At 39.3% G+C, this 12,698-nt stretch overlaps 2 protein-coding genes across 5 annotated transcripts in view; both read right to left on the reverse strand.

Moving 5' to 3' along the window:
- LOC106589258 (ATP-citrate synthase) overlaps positions 1 to 6,724 on the reverse strand; it is a 127,298-nt gene extending 120,574 nt beyond the window's left edge. For 3 of the 4 annotated variants that reach the window (XR_006762624.2, XM_014178975.3, XM_014178973.3), the window contains exon 1: positions 6,564 to 6,724. The gene's annotated coding sequence lies outside the window, so the exon portion shown is untranslated. The remainder of the gene's footprint in view (positions 1 to 6,563) is intronic. The other variant, XM_014178974.3, reaches the window with a different exon arrangement.
- Positions 6,725 to 11,601: 4,877 nt separating this feature from the next.
- Positions 11,602 to 12,698, reverse strand: part of LOC106589259 (dnaJ homolog subfamily C member 7) — a 113,892-nt gene continuing 112,795 nt past the window's right edge. The window contains exon 21 of the transcript XR_014383008.1: positions 11,602 to 12,656. The gene's annotated coding sequence lies outside the window, so the exon portion shown is untranslated. The remainder of the gene's footprint in view (positions 12,657 to 12,698) is intronic.

Consider the following 12,698-nt stretch of genomic DNA (forward strand, 5'->3'; position numbering starts at 1 on the left):
TTTAATCAATTGACAGAAGTATATATTTTTAAAACTGCATATTTAGCTAAAAGAAATCCAGGTTAGCAGGCATTATTAACCAGATGAAATTGTGTTACTTCTCTTGCGTTCATTGCACGCAGACTCAGGGTATATGGAACAGTTTGGGCCGCCTGGCTCGTTGCGAACTAATTTGCCAGAATTTTACGTAATTATGACATAACATTGAAGGTTGTGCAATGTAACAGGAATATTTAGACTTAGGATTGCCACCCGTTAGATAAAATACGTAACGGTTCCGTATTTCACTGACAGGAAAAACGATTTGTTTTCGAGATTCGACCATATTAACCTCTATGGGCTAGGTGGGACGCTAGCGTGCCACTCGTGGTGCACTCCATCAACAGCAGGTGCATTTCAAGAGCGGCAAATTTGAATCCAAATAAATGTCAAAATTCAAATTTTTCAAAAATACAACTATGTTACACCATTTGAAAGATAAACATCTCCTTAATCTAACCACGTTTTACGATTTCAAAAAGGTTTTACGGCGAAAGCATAAATTTAGAGTATGTTAGGACAGTACATTTACAAGAGTTGTGTGTAATGTTTTGTCAAGTCAAAGACAGGGTCACCAAAACCATAAAACCAGCTAAAATGATGCACTAACCTTTTACAATCTCCATCAGATGACACTCCTAGGACATTATGTTAGACAATGCATGCATTTTTAGTTCTATCAAGTTCATATTTATATACAAAAACAGCGTTTTACTATGGCATTGATGTTGAGGAAATCGTTTCCCTCCAATAACCGGCAGTCAAGTCAGCGTCAGAAATTAAATAATTAAAATTAGAAAACATTGGTAAAATATTATATTGTCATTTAAAGAATTATAGATTTACATCTCTTGAACGCAATCAACTTGCCAGATTTAAAAATAACCTTACTGGGAAATCACACTTTGCAATAATCTGAGCACTGCGCCCAGAAAAATACGCGTTGCGATACAGACTAGACGTCATGTTGGGGAGATCTAAAATCGAAAATACTATGTAAATAATCCATTACCTTTGATTCTCTTCATCAGATGTCACTTCCAGGTATCACAGGTCCATAACGAATGTAGTTTTGTTCAAAAAAGCTCATCATTTATGTCCAAAAATCTCCGTCTCGTTAGCACATGATGTAAGCCAGCCGGACTTCTCGTCATGAACGAGGGGAAAAAATATATTTCCGTTCGTTCAAACATGTCAAACGTTGTATAGCATAAATCATTAGGGCCTTTTTTAACCAGAACATGAATAATATTCAAGGTGGACGAATGCATACTCTTTTATAACGTATTGGAACGAGGGTACCCAACATGAAGTAGCGCGCCAGGTGTCTAATGGGACATCACCGTTCCATGGCTCTTGTTCGGTCAGATCTCCCTCCAGAAGACTCAAAACACTTTGTAAAGGCTGGTGACATCTAGTGGAAGCAATAGGAAGTGCCAAAATATTCCTAAACCCCTGTGTTTTTCAATGGGATAGGTTTAAAGTCAATACAACACATCAGGTATCCACTTCCTGTCAGAAAATGTCTCAGGGTTTTGCCTGCCAAATGAGTTCTGTTATACTCACAGACACCATTCAAACAGTTTTGGAAACTTTAGAGTGTTTTCTATCCATATATAATAAGTATATGCATATTCTAGTTACTGGGTAGGATTAGTAACCAGATTAAATCGGGTACATTTTTTTTATCTAGACGTGCAAATGCTGCCCCCTAGCCCTAACAGGTTAATGACCTAAGGCTCGTATTTCTATGTGTTATTATGTTATAATTAAGTCTATGATTTGATAGAGCAGTCTGACTGAGTGATGGTAGGCAGCAGCAGGCTTGTAAGCATTCATTCAAACAGCACTTTCGTGCGTTTGCCAGCTGTGCTTCAAGCATTGCGCTGTTTATGACTTCAAGCCTATCAACTCCCGAGATTAGCCTGGTGTAACCGATGTGAAATGGCTAGCTAGTTAGCTGGGTGCACGCTAATAGCGTTTCAAACGTCACTCGCTCTGAGACTTGGAGTAGTTATTCCCCTTGGTCTGCATGGGTAACGCTGCTTCGAGGGTGGCTGTTGTCAATGTGTTCCTGGTTCGAGCCCAGGTAGGAGCGAGGAGAGGGACGGAAGCTATACTGTTACACTGGCAATACTAAAGTGCCTATAAGAACATCCAATAGTCAAAGGTATATGAAATACAAATCGTATAGAGAGAAATAGTCCTATAATTGCTACAATAACTACAACCTAAAACTTCTTACCTGTGAATATTGAAGACTCATGTTAACCTGTTGGGGCTAGGGGGCAGTATTTGCACGGCCGGATAAAAAAACGTGCCCGATTTAATCTGGTTACTACTCCTGCCCAGAAACTAGAATATGCATATAATCAGTAGATTTGGATAGAAAACACTCAAGTTTCTAAAACTTGGTGTCTGTGAGTATAACAGAACTCATATGGCAGGCCAAAACCTGACAAGATTCCATACAGGAAGTGCCCTGTCTGACAATTTATTGTCCTTCTGTAGCCTCTCAGCATCTGTGCTGTAACGTGACATTTTCTAAGGCTTCCATTGGCTCTCAGAAGGCGCCAGAAAGTGGAATGAGATGTCTGCGGTCTCTGGGCAAAGAACAGCAGCAGAGTTTGTTACTGGCCTGCCTGGGGACAGTGACACTGGAGATGCGCGTTCATGTGAATTCTCCATTTTGTTCTTTCAGTCGTTGAATGACGTCACCCGGTCAACGTCGCCCGGTTGGAATATTATCGCTATTTTACGAGAAAAGTCTCATCAAAATTGATTTTAAACAGCGTTTGACATGCTTCGAAGTACGGTAATGAAATATTTTGACATTTTTTGTCACGAAATGCGCTCGCGCGTCACCCTTCGGCTTGTGACCTGAACGCACGAACAAAACGGAGCTATTTCAATATAACTATGGATTATTTCGAACCAAAACAACATTTGTTGTTGAAGTAGAAGTCCTGGGAGTGCATTCTGAAGAAGAAAAGCAAAGGTAATCCAATTTTTCTTATAGTAAATCTGAGTTTGGTGAGGGCCAAACTTGGTGGGTGTCAAATTAGCTAGCCGTGATGGCCGGGCTATCTACTCATAATATTGCAAAATGTGCTTTCACCGAAAAGCTATTTTAAAATCTGACAGCGCAATTGCATAAAGGAGTTCTGTATCTATAATTCTTAAAATAATTGTTATGTATTTTGTGAACGTTAATCGTGAGTAATTAAGTAAATTCACCGGAAGTGTTCGGTGGGAATGCTAGTTCTGAACGTCACATGCTAATGTAAAAAGCTGGTTTTTGATATAAATATGAACTTGATTGAACAAAACATGCATGTATTGTATAACATCATGTCCTAGGAGTGTCATCTGATGAAGATCAAAGGTTAGTGCTGCATTTAGCTGTGTTTTTGGTTTTTGTGACATATATGCTTGCTTGAAAAATGGCTGTGTGGTTATTTCTGGCTATGTACTCTCCTAACATAATCTAATGTTTTGCTTTCGCTGTAAAGCCTTTTTGAAATCGAACAATGTGGTTAGATAAACGAGTCTTATCTTTCAAATGGTGTAAAATAGTCCTATGTTTGAGAACTTTGATTTATGACATTTTGTGGTTTTACATTTGGCGCTCTGATGTGTCACTGGCTGTTGAATAGTGCGGGATGATTTCGTCCCACCTACCCTAGAAAGGTTAACCTGTTAGGGACAGACGTTCCGCTAGCGAAACGTCTCAGAAATATCCATATAGCGTGCAAAAACTTCAATTTCTCAAACATATGACTATTTTACACCATTTTAAAAGACAAGACTCTCCTTTATCTAACCACATTGTCCGATTTCAAAAAGGCTTTACAGCGAAAGAAAAACAAATTATGTCAGGAGAGTACCCAGCAAAAAATATTCACACAGCCATTTTCAAAGCAAGCATATATATCACAAAAACCCAAACCACAGCTAAATGCAGCACTAACCTTTGATGATCTTCATCAGATGACACTCCTAGGACATTATGTTATACAATACATGCATGTTTTGTTCAATCAAGTTCATATTTATATCAGAAACCAGCTTTTTACATTAGCATGTGATGTTCAGAACTAGCATACCCACCGAACACTTCCGGTGAATTTACTCACAATAAACGTTGACAAAAAACATAATTATTTTAAGAATTATAGATACAGAACTCCTTTATGCAATCGCTATGTCAGATTTTAAAATAGCTTTTCGGTGAAAGCACATTTTGCAATATTCTGAGTACATAGCCCGGTCATCATGGCTAGCTATTTTGACACCCAGCAGGTTTAGCACTCACCAAACTCAGATTTACTATAAGAAAAATTGGATTACCTTTGCTGTTCTTCGTCAGAATGCACTCCCAGGACTTCTACTTCAACAACAAATGTTGTTTTGGTTCCAAATAATCCATAGTTATATCCAAATAGCTCCGTTTTGTTCGTGCGTTCAAGTCACTATCCGAAGGGTGACGCGCAGGTGCGTTTCGTGACAAAAAAAATCAAAATATTCCATTACCGTACTTCGAAGCATGTCAAACACTGTTTAAAATCAATTGTTATGCTATTATTCTCGTAAAATAGCAATAATATTCCAACCAGCGACGTTGTATTCATTCAAACACTGAAAGAAAAACATGGAGTCGTCTCATGCACGCGCGCTCCAGTGTCATTGTTCTCAGCAGGACCACTCACAAACTCCTGCTGTTTTTCGCCCAGAGACTGGAGAGCTCTCATTCCACTTTCTGGCACCTTCTGAGAGCCAATGAAAGCCTTAGAAAATGTCACGTTACAGCAGAGATGCTGTATTTTTTGATAGAGATGCCCTAGAAGGAGAACAAATTGTCAGACAGGGCACTTCCTGTATCGAATCTTCTCAGGTTTTGGCCTGCCATATGAGTTCTGTTATACTCACAGACCCCATTCAAACAGTTTTAGAAACTTTTATCCGGCCGTGAATATACTGCCCGCTATCCCAAACAGGTTAAGCTGTCAGGCATTCCCTTGGCAGCAACAGCCTCTCGGTGGATGCTGCAGTGTACCCAAGTGGCGTAGGGAGCAACTGCTTGCACTGAGTTACCACTCCACTATGTCTTCCTGTCATGGCTTTTGCACCATCAGTACAGATACCAACATGAGCAACAGCTACGTTTGGCTACATACGGACACGTTAATGTGATTGGATGTTAATTATTTGACTAGGCTACATGTATTTGACATTGTGTTGTTATTTCGCTGAACACTAGATGGTTAAATTTTATTTTTGGCAGTGAAAGAGGCTACTCAGGCAAGAAAAACCACTCACCCAAATGTATAGCCCCGTTGGAAAATCAGACGGAATGTTTGAAAATGTGTAAAGATTGACGTTTTTAAAAATGTGAATCACAATTTTTTGGGGCTTACCTCCGACAGCATTGTACGTACCCTAGTTTGGGAATACCGGTTTAGTGTATATCATGAAATGTTGAGTCAAATAAAACCTATTTTTAAAAACAATTATAAAGTTTGTTTTGTAGCATCAACTTTGACTGATATAACTGTCTGTTTCATATCTGCAAAATAGTTAAAATACTGTCAGTTCACCTTTAATATATCCAATAATTTTCATTGTACTGCTAAATTTATTTGTGCGCATATATTTTTCAACTGGGGCGCAAACGTGCTCCTTGTACAAAAGTTCAGTGTATAGCCCTGCTTTATTTCAGACTGTAAACAGAAAGCTTTTATCACTCACTGTCTGACTTATTAAGAAGTTAGCCAGCTAACTAGGTAACAAAGAACAAACGTTCGCTACAGACGCACAAAACTTCAACTCTTCACAACACTTAATTCCACACCCTCTTGTCTTGGACAAATTAAATACATGATAGTGTTTAGCAGTAGCTAACAACATTGAGCCCGGAACATCCTCCTGGGTTGGTGATTGAGTGCAGATTACAAAACTACCTCCAGTAGAAATTATAGAAAAATATTTAGCATCACATGCTAACTTGTAGCTAGATACCTAGCCAGTGAGCTACTCAGTCCTGGCTTGGGGTGGGTAAACGCTTTAGCTAAACAGGCACGGTAAAGATGGATTTTCTGGTTACTTGCTAGCTGGCTAAATTAGTTAGTTAACGGTAACGTTAGAGTCCTGCATGACAAACTCACCAGCACGTTGTTTGCAATTTAGTCGCTGCTAAACTAACTCCAGCTAGCTTCAGTAGTTAACTAACTAGGAAGTAGGGAACGACATATTTGACACCGCCAGATGGTTTCCACTAACTTCTAAATACACAAAGTCAGAGTCGAACGCGACAAAGTCAAAATGACTAATTTAAGGTTAGGCTTAAAGTTAGAATTGTGGTTCGGTTTAAAATAAAATGTTTATAGGAATTGTAGAAATGGGCGGGGTTTATTACTTTGTAGTAACGATCCCGCCAGACGGTCCTAGCATCATGCGCGCATAGCTCTCCAAGTAAATGTCGATGTAGCTAGACATGAAGAAAGTCAGAAAAGATAGAATCATACCTTATGCGAATGCTACGTCCTAGGGATGTATAAATGGTGTCCTGGTTGCTACGAGCTAGTTTAGAGGGCTGCGCAATCTACGCCAAATACAGCCGTCTTCTCTTGCCACCTCACTCCAGTTTTGTCGCCCCATAATCTGCCGATACGATTACGACCTCGTCGGCTGTTCCATTGGCTCAAACATAACCACGTGGTGATATTCCTCCAAACCTTTACAACCACTACCATTGGGCAAGGTGTCTTATTCTTTACATTTAATTGGCGAATCGCAAACAACTGACATCTGCATACACCGCCAGCTACTGTACTGGAGTGTGAGGCCGGTCACGACCTATCTACACAACTATATGCTCTTACCTAACCCTGAATTTCTAATAAAATAAAACAATTCCCTACAAACCTCACTACTCCCATCACCCCGAATCAATATTTTAATTCCCCCTCTTTCCCAACTGCACCTGTATATCCACAATATTCGTTTTCACTGATCTTTTTGCTTTAATATCTACTATATAATTTCCATGAACATGTGGAAGAGCCTGAATCGAACAGGACTGAATTTCAAAACCTATTTGTAACCTCAACAATAGCATCATTATTTCTAACCATAAATCCTCACGTTCTGACTTTCCAGATCTTAAACTACACAAAACTGATGCAGAATCCAAACATATTACTACTGTTCTTATTTGCACCACCTCTATCCATTGCAATCCAACAAATTAATCGCAACAATTTCTGTTGAATATACAGATACATTTGTTAGTCACTTGCTTAGATGAACATCGAACTCAGGAATAAATACACCTGCTCCTGTCCTCCCATTTATGGGATCTGTATACACTGCAAGACAAGAATAAAACTGATTGATAATATACTGATAATGTTCCTTCATTATCTTCTTCACACCACTGTTTATTTTCTTCCATCAGGCTAAGATCAAGATGTGGTCTGGTATAAAACCACGGTGATACATTTCCTATTGACACAAATGGCCCTATGACAATATCTGAGTCAACAGTAACCAACCCTTTTTCCAATCTCCGTACCAAAACCCCTCTTTTGATATCGTTCATATTCGCAGCAGTCTTCCAATAGTGTCAGTGTAGGATGATCTACCGTACTACCCTTCAGTCTTGCCCAGTATGTCAGGGCTATCTTAACTCTTCTAAGGGATAGTGGCGTTTCCCCAGTATCTATTTGTAAAGCCTCAACCAGTGTTGTTTTAAATGCACCATCGCACAACCTGAGTGCCCTCGCATCTTATCAAGGCACAACAGCGATGTAAAAGCCGCAGAACAATATACAAAGCACCCATAATCTATGGACGATCTCATCAAAGTACAATAAATATTCAGTAAAGATTGGCATGATTGGGGGCAGATAGGCAAACTCTATCATCCTCATTAGATTAAATGTATGAAAGTATTCAGTCTCAATTTTATTTATTTAACTAGGCAAGTCAGTTAAGAACAAATTCTTATTTTCAATGACAGCTTAGGAACAGTGGGTTAACTGCCTTGTTCAGGGGCAGAACAACAGATTTTTACCTTGTCAGCTCGGGTATTCGATCTTGCAACCTTTCGGTAAGTAGCTCTAACCACTAGGCTACCTGCAACCCCTCAATACATTTAATGATGTCTTCATGTAAGCTTTTCATCAAACCATAGCCCCAAATACTTAAATGCTGTTACCATTTCCATTCGCTCATATAATATTTTTGTTAGCGAACAACATATGGCAAGATTCAGATACAGTGACTTGAAACCTCATGATAAGGACCATTCCACTACTGCTACAAAAGCACCTTGCATTTTCTCTATCACATAAGGAATATTCCTTCCCCTTTTCCAACAGGCACCATCATCTGCATATAACGCCGCCCCTATACCCTGTCCGATATCCCCAAAGATATCATCAATCATCAACATGAATAAGAAAGGACTAATAGCACTACCCTATGGAGTTTCATTTTCCACCTCCTTCTCTTGATATCTCCAATCACACCCTGACCTGGAAGGTTCGGTCAAAGAAGAAATCCTTAATCCAGTTATACATTCTCCCACTAATATGCATTTCATTCAATTTAATCAGTAGACCTTCCCACCACATTGTATCATAATATGATAAGCATATTACGCTTTTTCAATATCAAAACACAATATTGACATCACTTCATTGCCAAATCTTTGGTCACCTAAGTACTAACTTTAACTAATGCATCAAGGGTAGTTCTTCCCTTTCTGAATCCACTCTGATATGGACTTAATAGACCCCTATGTTCCAGATAATACATCAATCTACCAACAATCAACTTTTCCATTAATTTACAGAGATTTGATTTACAGAGATTATTGTAAATGCGATAAGTCTATAACTAGCAGGACGGGATGGATCTTTATGAGGCTTCACAAAAGGCAAAACCACAGCACATTTCCATCCTGATGGTGGCACTCCTGTACTCCATAAACTCAAAATCTTTCCCAAAACTTCTGTAGGCAGATGTTTAAACATTATATAGCATAATTGATCCTCACCTGGAGCAGCGCAACCACACCCCTCATTATTTCAAACATGTTGAATTCAGCATCCAGCGATTCTCCAGAATCACACTTCTTACAGTATACATTTTCATGCTTTTCTTCCTTATGTATTTTACATTCATCACTTAGATTGTCAACTTTATGCACTGCTGCAAAATCTCTTCTTAGAGCGTCTGCTTTTTAGGCAAGGTTTTTAATCAGAAAAATTACATTTATACTGAACAAAAATATAAACAACATGTAAAGTGTTGGAGCCATTTTACATCCCTGTTAGGAAGCATTTCTCCTTTGCCAAGATAATTCATCCAACTGCCAGGTGTGGCATATCAGGAAGCTGATTAAACAGCATGATCATTACACAGATGCACCCTGTGCTGGGGACAATAAAAGGCCACTCTAAAATGTGCAGTTTTGTCACACAACACAATGTCTCAAGTATTGAAGGAGCGTGCAATTGTCATGCTGACTGCAGGAATGTCTACCAAAGCTATTGCCAGGGAATTGAACATTCACTTCTCTACCATAAGCTGCCTCAAACATAATTTTAGAGAATTTGGCAGTATGTCCAACCGGCCTCACAACCGCAGACCACGTGTAACTATTTCTGCACCTCCACATCTGGTTTCTTCACCTGCGGAATCATCTGAGGGGGTGCTGAGGACCATTTCTGTCTGTAATAAAGCCCTTGTGTGAAAAAACTAATTCTGATTGGCTGGTGTCGTGTCTTTGGCTATGCCGGATTAAGTGATATGACATGCTAACCTATAAAATTATTTATCTGTAATTAATATTACCTGATTAAGCTAATCATGTAAATGTAATTAACTAGAAAGTCGGGGCACCACGGAAGAACGTTTATAGAGCCGTTATCTTCCGAATAAACTCTTAAAATAATTAGTAATATTTTACATCGATAGCAGTCAATATTAACCCTTATCTTATTTTCAGTCTCATAATGAAAGTTGTAAATTCTTGGCTATCTTCACGAACCCTGGCTAACAAGTTGAATCAGCAATACAAAATTGGGTTTAATTATTTATTTACTAAATACCTAAACTAATCACACAGAATTACAAATACACAGAATACAAATGATGTCATACAGAAAACATCCCTGGTGGACGGAACCTGTATGATGGCTGGTTACACAAAGGAAAGGGGGTTGGGCTTGAATGAAAGAGCGGGAAGACTTAGGAACAAAGAAACAGCAGCTATGCTATCGTAAATACAGTATCTTATGCATTCTAAATTACCGCCCATTTGGAAAAGGAAAATGCAATAAATATTTACTCTGATCTGCGCTTCGGTAGATTGGTCGTAGATGCTGGCCGGGTTGGCCAACAGATCTTCCTGTCCTCGGAAGAATGTCTCTGGTGGTAAATTGGATACGTGGTGGTATCTTCGTCTGTTTGTTAGACTGGATCCGTCGTCCGTCCTTTCCTAGCCCACGTCTACAGCGGCCGCTGCTAACTCAACGGCTAGGAAGTATCACTTCTGTAGTGAATAAGCTCAAAGTTCATACCATTCGCCACCAAAGCTCACGCCGAGGTTGGCTTAGTTCTGTACTTGACGTGTGTCCTTCTAACGTAGAGGCTGCAGACCTCACGTACTGGAACAATGGTTATCTTTTCGTCAAAGGCTTATATAGTGGAGAGGGGGAAGGATGTGTTTCATCGTTTATAACCCCTGTCTCTTCACAGGGGTGGGCCACTGATCAAGCAGGGCACTTTCCTTATGAAAACCAAATTCTCTCATTTGGAAGCTAAAATTACATTTAATCTCCTAACAAACAATTTCAATATCAAACATTTCAATTGCATAACAATTCCATGTGACTCTGATAACTAGAGGGTGTATACTTTCCCAGGTACAGTTTATGTCGTCCTGTCATCAGTCATAATGTCTCAGATGACAACCGAACTGACATCCATACTCATTACGTTCCAAAGCATATTTCCAACTGGTTTTATTACCAAAATATGGTTCCTTTCCCCATTTGTTTGATGTTCCCAGACTCTATATTTAACAGGACAGCAGTCCTTCAGTAGGGTCAGAAAGAGAGGGGAAGGGAGAAAGGTATTTATGGGGGGGGGGGGGGGGGGGGGTCATAAACCTTACCCATAGGCCAACATCATGACACTGGGCCTGGCTCCCAAGTGGGTGGGCATATGCCCTCCCAGGCCCACCATGGCTGCACGCTTGTCCAGTCATGTAAAAAAACAGATTACAGCCTAATGAATTTATTTAAATTGACTGATTTCCTTATATGAACTGTTGAGTTTATAATTTTGCTCTGTATACATTTAGTTGAAAATCCTAGCCTTATATTTTATGGGGAAAATACATATTTTTTTGCTGTAATTTGGCAAAGCCGTTTGTCAGCGTTGTATTGTTGACCAAAAAATACCAGCTTTCTGAAACTGTACTTGTAGGATCAGAGATAGTGGAAGCAATATCTCCACTCAAATGTAAACAAACAAAGAGGACAAAAGAGATAAGGGGAAAAGATTCATCTTTATTTCCTTCAACCAAAACATTGAACAGAGGCATATTCTTAAAGAAAAAAATGGTACACTGGTACTAGGATCATGAAAATGTACAGTGTTTCTGTTCACGTTTTCAACCTGCTTCACAGATTGAGAGGGGACATACTGACCAAACGTTCATGACAGATACAAGGCATGATGACAATCCCCAAAAGCAGAATAAAAGCCTCTCAATGAGAGCTGGTTCTAGGTGCAAAAAAGGGATCTGTTTTTTGTCAAGTATCTTCTTTCAAGATCCCATTGCCTAGACTGGCCAAAGTGAGAATTAGTTGTTTTTCTGGAACAGAACACAAAACCAATTCCAGCAAGTCAATTCTCGTCTTGTATCGTACGTTCTAGGCTGCGAATCCACTTTTCTTTTTAAATTTAAACATCTTCAAAGTAAAATTACAATTAAAATAGGTGACTTTGCTTAGCACACTTTACAAGAGTTTCTCAACCTCTGTGTTTAAGCAACGTCAGTCAGCAGGGTTCTCCTAACATTTATTGCAAAATAAATGTACACATACGTTATTCAATAATTTAATCCAAACAGCTTGTGTGTGTCAACGAGCGTCTGAGTAGCCAGGCGCTAAAATAGAAGATGGTTCTATTTATTTTTTTTACTCGTGACACGCTGCAAGTCCTACAATCTCCTCATTAGTTTTCAGGAGAATATACCCACATGGGTGATTGAAGGATGAACTGAGGTTCCCACTCCAGTCCAGTTGGTGGTGGTAATGCACCTTAAAGTTGGTTGCCAACTGCCACAAAGTCCACAGAAGAAGAAAAAGGCTGGAGTAGAGATTACTAGAAACCACCTATGTGGATTGACGGAGAAGAGAACACACAAATTCGTGTGACTCAAAAATGGGCCAACATTCTACAAAGATCCAGAAAAAAAAGGACCTAATGTTTATATCCCAGGACAAATTAGCTAGCAACAGCAAGGTAGCTAGCTACATTTTTCATGTGTTTTTCGACCTCTCCCCAAATTAATATAACATCTAAGGGACTGACTAGCTCTGGTCCATCTGCTACACAGTTCCTCTACTAAGTACATGTTC

The sequence above is a fragment of the Salmo salar genome, chromosome 28 (genome assembly GCF_965601325.2).
Source record: "Salmo salar chromosome 28, fSalSal1, whole genome shotgun sequence".
NCBI classification, from domain to species: domain Eukaryota; kingdom Metazoa; phylum Chordata; class Actinopteri; order Salmoniformes; family Salmonidae; genus Salmo; species Salmo salar.